The sequence below is a fragment of the Stegodyphus dumicola genome, chromosome 2, assembly GCF_044657685.1.
Source record: "Stegodyphus dumicola isolate Sdum_Otavi_A_Nest chromosome 2, ASM4465768v1".
Lineage (NCBI taxonomy): Eukaryota > Metazoa > Arthropoda > Arachnida > Araneae > Eresidae > Stegodyphus > Stegodyphus dumicola.
Window position 1 is genome coordinate 78553334 of NC_140769.1, and position 12471 is coordinate 78565804.

At 30.9% G+C, this 12471-nt stretch overlaps 1 protein-coding gene across 1 annotated transcript in view; it reads left to right on the forward strand.

The window, feature by feature from the left end:
• The window catches only part of RnrL (Ribonucleoside diphosphate reductase large subunit), a 219775-nt gene that overhangs the window by 1417 nt on the left and 205887 nt on the right, over window positions 1–12471 (forward strand). Inside the window, exon 2 of the mRNA XM_085810790.1 lies at window positions 10074–10178. The gene's annotated coding sequence lies outside the window, so the exon portion shown is untranslated. The remainder of the gene's footprint in view (window positions 1–10073; window positions 10179–12471) is intronic.

Below are 12471 nucleotides of genomic sequence, written 5' to 3' on the forward strand. Positions count from 1 at the left end.
TAATAACATTGACATCAAATATCACCTAAGACAACCACTTCCATAGAAAATTTTTTGTAGCAGCTGTGTCTGACTGTCTTACAGAAGTGTTTTGTGATTTAGAATTAACTCGCTGTAATACTGATGCAATTTAAGGTTACTAATATGCGCATTCAGCTGTTTTTCTTTATTAGTTCAAACAACCCATGTTATTGATCAAAAAGCAATACCTTATCGTTAGTCATATTATAAAAATTAAAAAATGGGTTTTGGAAATTTTCCTCCTTATGCAATGATTTCCAGTTTGGTAAAAAAGCTTTCATAAGTTGATCTTACTATGGGCACGTATTGAATTTTATTTAGTGTTAAAAATCATTTCTATGGTATATGTACATATTTTTACAGTTTTTAAAATACTTCAGAAATTCATTATCTCATGCCACAAGGCATGCATAAAATAAGCTTATTTCCTTGTACTATTATTAAGCTGTCCAGAAGAAGCCTTTTTTTGACAATGGATCACTGAAAGTTATGCTGTATCTTTCTGTTAATTAGAAAATAATTTTGGATAATAAAATAAATGTATTAGAAAAATATTATATTAAAATGATATTTTTAAAACACATAATTAAATTAATGTATTAGAAATCTGTAATTTAAAGCAAACCTTCGTTCTTCAACTACATATTCATTTCCGATACCCAAAGGCTAATTCCATCATAATAGCTTGTATTTTAACTCGTCATTATTCAGCAAAACTTTTTGATTAAAAAATTCTGTATTCGTCCTTTGTGATAAAAGCCCAAGATATGAACCTCCACCATCTGCAAAATGCATGGCTCTCTTTGTACAGGATCTCTGTGGCTGTTACTGGAAGCCTAGAGTATGTTCAAGCAGTAGTAAATAGGCTTCCTTATTCTCTGTTTATTTAGTGTGTGATATATTTGTTTGTGTGTGTTTATTTGATAGTGTGTCTGTATAAATACTTTTGTCTGCCATTGGAAATAAAAATATATGCATTACAAATCCGAGTTATTAAGTATATTAAGGCTGTTTACATTTTTCATTCCAAAACATATATTCAATTAAAATACATTATGCAATTTGTGTTCATCTACATTTGTTAATGTTTAATTAATGCCAACAGAAACATGTTCGCATAAATTCCTCTAAGTAATTTAAACATGAGGTTGTTTAAGAAGGTCATTTTTTATCCATTCATTTATTGAAATATTTGCATTACTTCTTATATATTAAAATTTACATATATTATGTACTTTTTTCAGTAGACAATCCAAGAATATTCCATATGTTAAAATGTATGGTATATGCAATAATTCCCCCCCCCAAAAAAAAGAAAAAAAAAACTTATCCTCTATTTGTGATCTTATTATCTGATTGTGTCTTCTTCAAAATACACAAATAATCTGATGGAATGAAAATATTTTGGTCATTAAAACTTTTTAATCACTGCTCTTTACATCTACATTTCTTTTTTCACATAATCTGAAGTTTTCGAGTAGTCTGAAGGTTTTCAAACTGTGTTTCACAGAAATTTTAGATACCATGCAACTCCTCTAGGGCATCTGTAAGTCAAAATTTAAAACAATTTTTAATATCACTGGACATCAAAATGAAATACTTGAAATAATCTTTGAAATTCTCTTATTATTGTTAAAAAATATTAAGCAGATTTTTGTTTATGATTAAATTTATAATGAAATAATGAATTTCTTTTTACTTTCTGCATAAAATGCACAAATTTTATATTTCAATTCTTTAACATTTATTTTTCTGAGGATAGAAATTCTTCTATAGAAAAAATTACGATTTTAGAAGTTTTTCTGAATTTAAAGATTTGAAGACAACCCTGTTATAAGGGTTTACGATTATAATGTGAATGACCCAAATAATTGTAAATGGCCTATGGCCATACTTAATACACATATTATTTAAATTGACATGCTTTACCTGTAATGTACATTTGTGACTTATGTTATAATTTAAGTGCACCAGTTTACTCACACTTATCTGTATTGTGTGTATGTATTATATGCATCTCTAGACTCAGGTTAAAGCTAGCTCATTTCCCCTTTCTCAGCTTTCCCAGATGACATTTTTGGGTCTTTACTGGAACTCGACGCACACTTTATTTCGGCTAGAATAACCACTTATCTCACTCTTCTTTTATTCAAAAATTATAACATACTAATTTGGGGAAAAAATTATATTTTATGTTAGTTACTCATGACAACATTCGAAACAACCTACATGTTCGACAAGGGGTAGGGGTCTAGGAAAGCCACAACTTTTTCAATGAACTGGATGAATAAATGCAGCCCTGCCTTTTGTTATGTTTTATGCATTTATAAATTTCTACCTGACTGTTTTTCTTTAATTCTATATAACACAATTAATCGATGCTTGTTTCTTGTATGGAATTTTAACATTAATTCTACATAACATGAGTAATCTTTTTTTTTTTAATTGTATTTTAGCATTATTAAAAAACACTGGCACTATGAACTGAGAATATCTGTCAATCTGTCTTCTACGTTAATTTACAATAATATAAATGTGAATATCTGAATGGAGTTATATTGAAAGATCTACTGGATGCTATGATTCCATGATGGTCAATCCACCACATTGGAAATATTAAATCAAACAATAAGTACAGGAAAAGATTCAGCAAGACAATATATCCTCTTTTGAATGAATACATTTAACTGTAGTTATTCCAAATATGTTTTATACAACACCCCAAAATCATGGAAAATAACTTTCTAAACCGAGTTTACAGTGTAAAAAAAGTAGTGGAAAAATGTTGTAGTCATGTAACTGGGCTATCTAACATAAAAATTACAGCATATTACACCAGTGTTCTTACCTTTACTGCATATTACAACCAAATAACTACAATTAGATATGAGAAAGAAGAGGCAGTGTCAGTACAACCAAGAGTAAAACTTTTACAGAGTTGCTAATTTGAAAACAAGTGAACCTGTAAAACTAACCCTGCATACTGGTTTGCTTTAGATGCATTTGGTAACCAATATGCCGTAAGTCTTTACCAGATGCAGTTTTGAGTGCATTAAATACTATATTGCTCATATGTCTTGATCGTGACAATCAATGCAGCTGCAGCATTATTGAATAGAAATAAGTTATATGACTCTCAAATAAGTGTTTGTAAAGTTGTTCAGGAAATAAATATTACTAAATAATAACATGTATTATGTTTATTGAATTGTACAAAACTTATATGTTATACTTTGAATTATCGTCAATTTTAATTGTCTGAAATCTGGTATTTGATAGTATATAGTTGTAGCAGTTTTTTCACTATAAATTCTGAAGAATCCGAAAATAAATGCACATACTAAAGTATTTCAAGTATGATAATATTCAGTATTTAAGATTATCCTAAAAGTATGAAATTTATTATTTTATTTGAAAATAAGTATTAGTGTATCCATGGCATGCAGGTCCCCGAGATTACTCTATTATCCACTCATAGGTGGGGGTGTCACCTTTGCCAAAGGCTCTTTGTAGCCTGCTTTAGGTTTCATACTAATTTTAATTACTGGCCATCTACTGAAATGGTTTCTTTATGTATATCCACCTTTATTCCAACTCTGGTATTTCTACGGCGATGGAGGTTTAGTTGACCATACTTCTTGACAATTCTTTTACTTTTTTTTAGTTTAATTTTTTATGTCTCCCGCTTCGAAAAAACCTAATGTCTCTACACAATGAGTAAAGTTTATTTTATTTCAGATGTGCATTCCGATGTTTGTCATTACCTAGATTTCTGACGACTTCCCTTATTGAAGTTATTTCATGCTATGATAATGCTTCCTAAGAATATGTGGTTCTAAAGATATAAATCTTTCAAATTTTTCGCACTAGAAAAGTAATAACAAAAAACTTTTCTTAATATGAATAACAAGAATACATATCTTATTAGTAAGAATAGGAATATTTTCTCAGTATCAAAAATTATTAAAGGAAAATTTGTATATGTTTATTGATAAGCAATTTGAAATGTGTCTATTAAGAAAGAAAAAAGAAAGAAATGTTTTAAATGAAGTACGTAAATAAAATTTGTAAATCTTGTGATTCATTTTCTCGGTTCTGTTTGACAGAAAGCTTTAACAGTAAAGTATTTGCAATACAGATTGTTGCCATAAAAACTTAGAAGAGAAAGACAGGAAATTAAACAAATTGTTTTGGACTTCTATTATAGCATTTTAACTCAAAATATAAGAAACTTAAATTGTAATAATGCTTTATATAACATTATTAATCCGAATATACATTGACTTCGCTTATAAGACGACCCTATGTTTTGAAAATATTTACAAGAAAATTGATTACATATAAAAAACACATATGTATGTTTGAAATTTTGAATGCATTCTATAGATAATGCAGTTAAATGGTCTAAATATTGCCCTTTACTGTAAAACTGTTACTATTGTAGATTTAGTATTTTAATCTAACGCAAAATTAAATAATATGTGATATGTTGCCTTAATTTTAAATGGATGAGTGCCTGTAGAAGCCCAGGCAATAGTTTTATGTATTTTATATTTATAAGTGGATAACAGCGCTTCCAATCTTTGACTTTTTTCATTTATTATATGATACAGAAACAAAGCAATTGCATATCTGTACTAAACCATTAAGCACGGATAGCATGTCAAATGTATTGGAATGCTCTCAACACACCACTTAAGTTTTGTTTTTAAACTTCGGTTTTAGTTTCACATTTCAGTTTTAGTTTTTTTCATTTGAAAGTTCTCTTTCCTCTCGTAAAAAAGTGTATCATGGAACAGAAGTAGTTAAAAATAGAACCGAAGAGGATTAGTGATAGATTAAACGATGGTGAATTTGGTAAGTGAGAAGAAACGTTCTTCAGATAGCCATTCAGCAATCGAATTTATGATGAATATGATTTTAAAAATACATCTACTACTTTAATGAGCGTATATGGTAATATAAAGGGATAGCCCACTTTTACAGCAATCAGTACATGAAACTGTTATTCAGTCAGTCATTGATTGGAAAGCAAGGAAATTGCCATATTTCTCAAAACGCTAAGAAATGCTCGTTTGTTTTGTTCTTCTTGTTCATGAAAAAAATATCAAATTCGTTGCTAAATTTAATTTCTTTAAATACAAAATGTTAAAGTAAATGAATCATGCAGAAAATATTTACCCAAACTGAAGTTCGACAGAAGACTTCGAATCACATTTTGGAAAATGGAGCATTTCTTCCAATTTTTTCCCTGTTAATATAACTATTTCCTGTCATTGCAATATTAAATTTTAGCAAATATGTGTATACATGAAAAGTAAATTTCAAAATTCTTTATCACTGTTTTATGTTCTTAGCAACTGGCATTAAATTATGATAAAAAATTTTATGATTTAGATTTTACAGTGTTATTTAGAATCATTATAATTATGCTTTAGCACTCTATTATAGTTTGAATTGCATGATTTCAGATATACACTGAGAAATAAAACAAAATATTTTACATTGAGCTAGAATATATGTAAGATATAAAAATATCAAGGAAAATAATTAACAAATTGCTAACTTAATTGGCCATATTCCTTTAAATTTATAATTAAAATTTAAATAAAACCCCTTCAAAACATCTGTACTGTGTCAGTCGTTTCCGGAAGTAAACTGCAATGCAAAAGTTCTTGTTCAATCTTCGTTTGAAATTTAAGCAAAGAATTTTTAAGCTATAAATACCACTGCAACCAACTACTCATTTTCTTTTGCCCCTTGCATTTGCCCGCTAAATGATATCTCTTTGCTTAGCTGCATTTTCTATTATTTAAAACCTAAGCAGTATATACAAAAATTGTGAGGTGCAAGTAGTGTATACAAAAATTGATACACGCACCCAAGAATGATGTGAATCGCAAGAATGCTCTCGGAATTAAATTTATGTAGTGATTATCCAATTATATGCGCTTTTCCCAAAATTACATCTAGTCAAGATGCCACTTGTATGTCCGTCACTTCCGGTCACCTTCTAAGCCATCGTTATTTCAGCTATATTCTAATGCTTATGCCTAGGAAAGCCACGTTTCAGGCTCTACTCTATTTTTCTACTATTTAAAATTTAAGTTGCGTATATAGAAATTGTAGAGCGCTTATGGCACTCCCAGTGCTGCATCAGTCAAGGGTATGTGCTAAAGAATTAATAAATTATGTTGAACACGACGCGTTTGTCTGCAACTCCAACTATGTGTGCCCACTAGCGGCCGAGCGGTAAAGTCGCTGAACACTGGTAGTTCGTCTGAGGTTCGAATCCCGTGAATGGGCTGGCTGCATGGGCGTTTTCGTGTTTTTCCCTATGTGTAACATGTATGCGAGGCCAGTGTCCCTTAGAAAGTCCTCCACGAAAACATCCCTCCTCTTAGGCAGATAGTCCTCGAGGTTTCCCCATAATCACATAAAACCAAGCCAAAACCAACTATGTGCTACCTCAGTCCCCAGCATGATAGCTACGCAGTTAATTTCGTCTTCCAATATAAATATATATAACATTAACTCCGAGTCCATTTTTTTTTTATATATTTCTATTCTCGTCTTCACTATATATGTCAATTTAACATATTAAGAAACTAAATTACTAAAACTAAATTCCGTTTGAGGTGTTATGAGTACCTTACCAAAGGTTATACAGAACTTTAGACCACCCACGTAATTTTAAACTGCTCAGAGTGTAATGTTTAGAAAAGTATTTGAAAAAAGAAGGCATCGTCTTTCGGGCCAATAGAGCATTCAATTTCCATAACCTAGCAACAAATTTTCCCTCTAAAACCACTACTACGTTTACATTTATAGGAATTTCCTTTCATCATCAGGAACATCCGACTTTTGAAGTGTTGATTAAGTCAAAGAGATTTTAGAAAGAGAAAATCCCGAAATTCCTTTCAAGAAATTAATTACGGTACCAGGAGGTGACATTTTCAATTAACTTTCAATTTCTTTGCGTATTATCTACCGAGCTGCCAACGCTAGCACGCGCACGCTACTAAATCACTCTCCAGGAAAAGAAAAAATCATCCCGGAATTATGTTTTCTCCATTAAAATGGCCCTGGATTCTCGAACCACGCTTTTTTCCCTTTCTCCCTACTTACGTCGTCCAGTAATTTTATTACATTTGAAATGAAAATTTATTTGATATGTGTACTTAGAAACGGACCGTAGCTTAGGTACTTATATGTCAGGCATTTACTTGCTGTTCTCGAAGAGTTAATATTTCGCAGAAATTATTGATTAAGAGTATTTATTCTATACTTTTCAAAATGCGAAGCTATTTTTAGGCTTTTAATAAAACTTCTGCTCGAAAGATGTAACTTATATGCCATGTTTTGGAAAGTGAAATATGCATATGTAGTAAATAAAATTTCATCTCATTGAAGAGAAGCGTCCTTTATTATAATATTCTAAATATAAAAGGTGAGTTCTTTAGTTTTAGAAGCTTATGAATTGGATAATAAGTTTGAATTATGAACGAAGTTTGAAATTATGTTACTGAATGTTTCAGATTTGGAAATAACATGAAATGCCATTCTTATTTGAGCTAAAAAAATTTATTTGGTTAATTATAAAAGATGATTAAAAAAATATTTTATAAAGCCTAACAGAGGTTGCATATTTCCTGCGTTTTTTTGTGGTTTTTCTTTTAATTAAGTCGACCACTCAGTTTAATGTTCGGTTATTCTATGATTATTTAGTAAATTTAATAAAATTTAACTTTGAATAAAAGAGTAACTTTCACGTGCATTATAAGGTATTTTCTCCCTACTTCCAGCATGCAATCGTGGTGTAACGGCAGTACACTCGGCGCGTATTCGTGAGGTCCAGGTTCGAGTCTCGGAGAGGGCATTGCACATTTTTCAAGTCTCCTGCTTCAAAAAATCCTAATGACTCTACAAATGGCGTCCGAACTTTAAAAAAAGAAAGTGTTTGACCTAATCGCCACCAGGATTTGGCGATTAGGTCACCTAATCCGCAGTCGTCCTTTGAAAGAGGAACTATATAAGGTATTTTGTCCCTCGTTCAGACATGACTTCGTAGTGTAACGGTAGCACATTCGGCACGCATTCGAGAGGTCCGCCGACGCCATTGCGTATTTTTCAGCTCTCCTGTTTTAAAAAGAAGAGCTGAAAATCTGATTCTAAGTCTGATGTAGACACCAGATGACTTCCTTGTATGGCCTATTAAATTATACACATTATACTCGTATATTGCTGCATTTCATTTAAAGATTCTGCATTTCATTACATTCGAATTTCATTAGAATATTCATATTTCTCATTCAATTAATTCGCCCACCAGCGGCCGAGCGGTAAAGTCGCTGAACACTGGTAGTTCGGTCCGAGGTTCGAATCCCGCGAACGGGCTGGCTGCATGGGCGTTTTCGTGGTTTTCCCGATGTGTAACGTGTATACGAGCCAGTTTCCCTTAGAAAGTCCTCCACGAAGGCATCCCTCCCCTTAGGCAGATAGCCCTCGAGGCTTTGCCATAATCATACACACACACACATTCAATTAATTCACTTATCACTTCGGCGCAAAGCAAAAATACATAAAAACTAAAAACTTCTTCATTAAAAATTGTAAAATGCATAAAAAACATAAAACAGTAGCTGCAGTTAAAACAGTTAAAGCAGACAATTTTTACGATTAAAATTACTTTCTAAGCAAAAACAAGCAAGAAGAAACTGACTTAACTCAGTATTCTACTGAGTTTCAAATGTAAACGAATGGTGGTTCGTTAGGCTTAACTCGCCACCTAACGTTTTAAATTGTTGATAATCTACAGCAGTTGTATGCAGATTACCTAAAAGAATAAAAAGCTTAACTGTAAAATAAATATTAAATAATTCAATCACTTTTAAAGCAAAAAATACACATTTTACCAATATATAAGAATAAAAAAAGCTAAGCTCACCGAGCCAGGTAACAGAATGAGAAAATATATTTATATACGATTGGTGCAGCCGATTGCAACGAAAATGGGTGGTGCACAACTGCATGTTATAGCAGTCCCATATACAAAATTTCAACATATTCGTTTTGGAGTTTTGCGAGATACTACATACATAGGTACGTACAGACGTCAGGAAAAAAATCTCTTCTAAATACATTTTATAATCCGTTTTGGCGGAAACATTCCTTTATTTTGATCGTACGTACAGATGTCACGCAAAACCATCGTTCAAATGCTTTCGAGAGCGGTTGAGATGGATATTTTCGTTGAAGTATGATACCCGAAATTTTTTGCGATTACAATACTTCCTTTACTTGGAATTAAAAACCTTATACAGCGTATGTAAGCATGTAAGAGTATTGCGTATAAGAAAGCGTGTATTCCAAGTTAGTTTTTCTGCCAGTTTGGTTCTCATTAATTTGTACAAATCTAAAACATTTCCTTAGAATGAAGTACTTGAATAGCAAACCTTTCAGTCGCAGATTGCTGATAGGAATAGAGATACGTAATATTTACTATCTTTTTATTTCTAGTAATCACTGGATTCTTAATACTTTGATTTTTCTTTCTTTCAAAATTAAACGTCTTTCATGGTTACCGAATTTTGATGTAGAACAAAAAGTGCAGGCTAAAATCGAAACAAAAAAATATTATTAACTTGGAAAGCATTTTTGATTTTAAAACTTTAGTTGTCCTTTTAGAAAAAAAAAGATTTTTAATTCTTAGCTCTTTAAATAAATGTAGTATGGAAATTTGTTTCGTTTTTTCACTCACAAGTCAATATCAATCACGATCACGTTCCACTGTAATTATTTTAGTTTAATGATACAATTTCAGACTTTATCCAAAATTCTGAATAGTGATAAACTAAATACGCAGCACATATTTATACCAGACATATGGTGTATCTAACACAAAAGAAATATTGAACATAAGCGGGTTTTACCATAATTCTTCAATTTCCAAAATTCTGAAATATTTTTATGGTTGAAAGAAATTCTGTTAAATTGTTCTTAATTTAATGATAAATAAGTGTTTAATATATTTGGTTATCTTCTTATTTTAGGAAAGGAAGGCTAAGCTTCTTCGAGCAATTCTTCGTGCTTTGTTACAAGTTTCAGTCATTTCTCAGAGTGCGAAGCATTTTCATTTTGTGAGATTCTGGTACAGAGTGAGTATGATGCACAAATATCTAAACTAATACGAACTAAATTCTTACAATAACAAAGTAAATTCATTTTCTTCTTTTTTCTTGTCACATTTTCCCTAATATTAGTGAAATAAAAGGTTTATAGCATCCTCAAGTTATGGATTTTCGCAAAGTAAAGAATAGGAAAAAAAGATTTAACCAATAAAATTGTCTTTAAAATAGAATTAAGTGTATGTGAAAATTTATTACTTAAAATATAACTTTTTCATTATATATGATATATGAAAATATTATTACGAAAAATAATTCCTTTCATTAAATTAATGTAATAAAAATGCTTTCTTTTCAATGAATGCTATGATCAGATGGCAATATATAATTAGCTCTTATTTTTCAATTTCAAAAGAATGAGAAACGCTTTAGATTCTGTCAGTAACATAATACTTGATGGAATAAATTTTCCCCATTCCACTATTTCTTGAAATATATAAATTTATTTTGCATAAAGAAGTAAAGAACATTAAAAAAGATTTAATCAATAAAATTATCTTAAAAATAGAATTAAGTATATGTGAAAATATTATTAAATAAAATATAACTTTTTCATTAAATACGATATATGGAAATATTATTACGAAAAACAACTCTTTTCATTATATGATAAAAATGCTTTCTTTTCAATGAATGATGAGATGGCAATTAATTAACAGTGCATAGTTTTCAATTTCAACAGAATAAGAAACGCTTCAGTTTCTATCAATAACATAATCCTTGATGGAATAAATTTTCCCCATTCCATTATTTCTTGAAATAGATAAATTTATTTTGCATTTATCGCCGTCCGTTTCGTATATATTCCGAAATTTCATTGTGCACTCTACAGCCTGTTATAAAAGATTTGATCATTTGTAATTTCCTACATATCGTCCTAAAATATTTTCGTTTTTTATAAGATAGTAAATCCATCATTTGTCTCCACATGCATGGCCTCTTATGAACCTGTAGTACAAATGAGCACTGAATTATAAAAACCGCATAAAGTGCTGCAGATATCAATTGCTATAGACAATCTATTATACTATTTTTCAATCCTTGTGTGTGACATCCTCCACTGACGTGCTGAACATAAAAAAGAAGTTAACTTTCTTCTGTATACATTAGGGTCTTAAATATTTTGTTCTTAAGATAATGCATAGTGATTCATTACTTCTACTCACATTGGATAGAATTTTAGCGTGGGAGGATTGTATAAAACTCTATTCTGCAACTTTAAAGAATCTAATGAATGCATACGGAAATATCATGTGAATGAATCTAGCACTTTATTTAAGTGATACTAAAGGGTGTCCCAAAATTAACAAAAGATTTGAATCAAATAAAAAACACAATTTGTTCTTTAAATTGTTATTGTTTTATTGAATCGTAAAGTTACAGGATAGGGTTATGTATGGAATAACAAACAAATCGAGCAAGTGACCACCACGACTTTGCTATCACATACGTACTCTTTTGTTGAAAGTTTTCATGACCATTTTGCATAAATGTGGCTGAATTTCGTTGATGCAGCGTTGAATTTGCTCCCTCAATGCACGCGTGGTTGAGGGCTTGTTGAAATAAGCCTTTATCTTCAAATAACTCGTTAAAAAGAAATCCAATGGTGTTAAATCCCACTATCTAGGGAGCGATTCTTATTTACGAAACAAGAAAGTGCACGGCCAGGAAATGTCTCATGCAGTAATTGAATTGTTTTACGGGCTGTATGGTATGTGGCACCATCTTGTTGAAACCACATGTCGTCCACATCAGTATCATCCAATTTTCGCAAAAAGAACTGTGTTATGTGCGATATCGAGCACCAGTAACATTCACTGCTTGACCATCTTTATGGTCCACTGATGCCTCCAGTCAAAAATCCGCATCAAACGGTGACACAATGAGGATGCATTTGTTTTTCGACCATCACATGTGGGTTCTCTGAACCCCATGTGCAGCAATTTTGACGATTAGTGAAAATGGGCTTCATCGAAATTTTCGAACTGTGGCAGCCAAATTTTCATTATTTTTGAAATATTATTCAAAAATGAAAACACGTTTTTCTATCGTATATTGCTTCTTTTCTACTAACCCTAAACTATTAGCTGTCGAATGGGTTTTTTTAATAGGGTTGCCAACACTTTACTGTACTAATGGTGGCAAAATCAAATGTTGCCTTTATTTTAGTACACCCTTTATTAAGAAAGATATGTGAAATATTTTTATATGGGTAAATTTTTTATGTTGTTTTTTTTATATATCTACCAGATTATCATTTTTA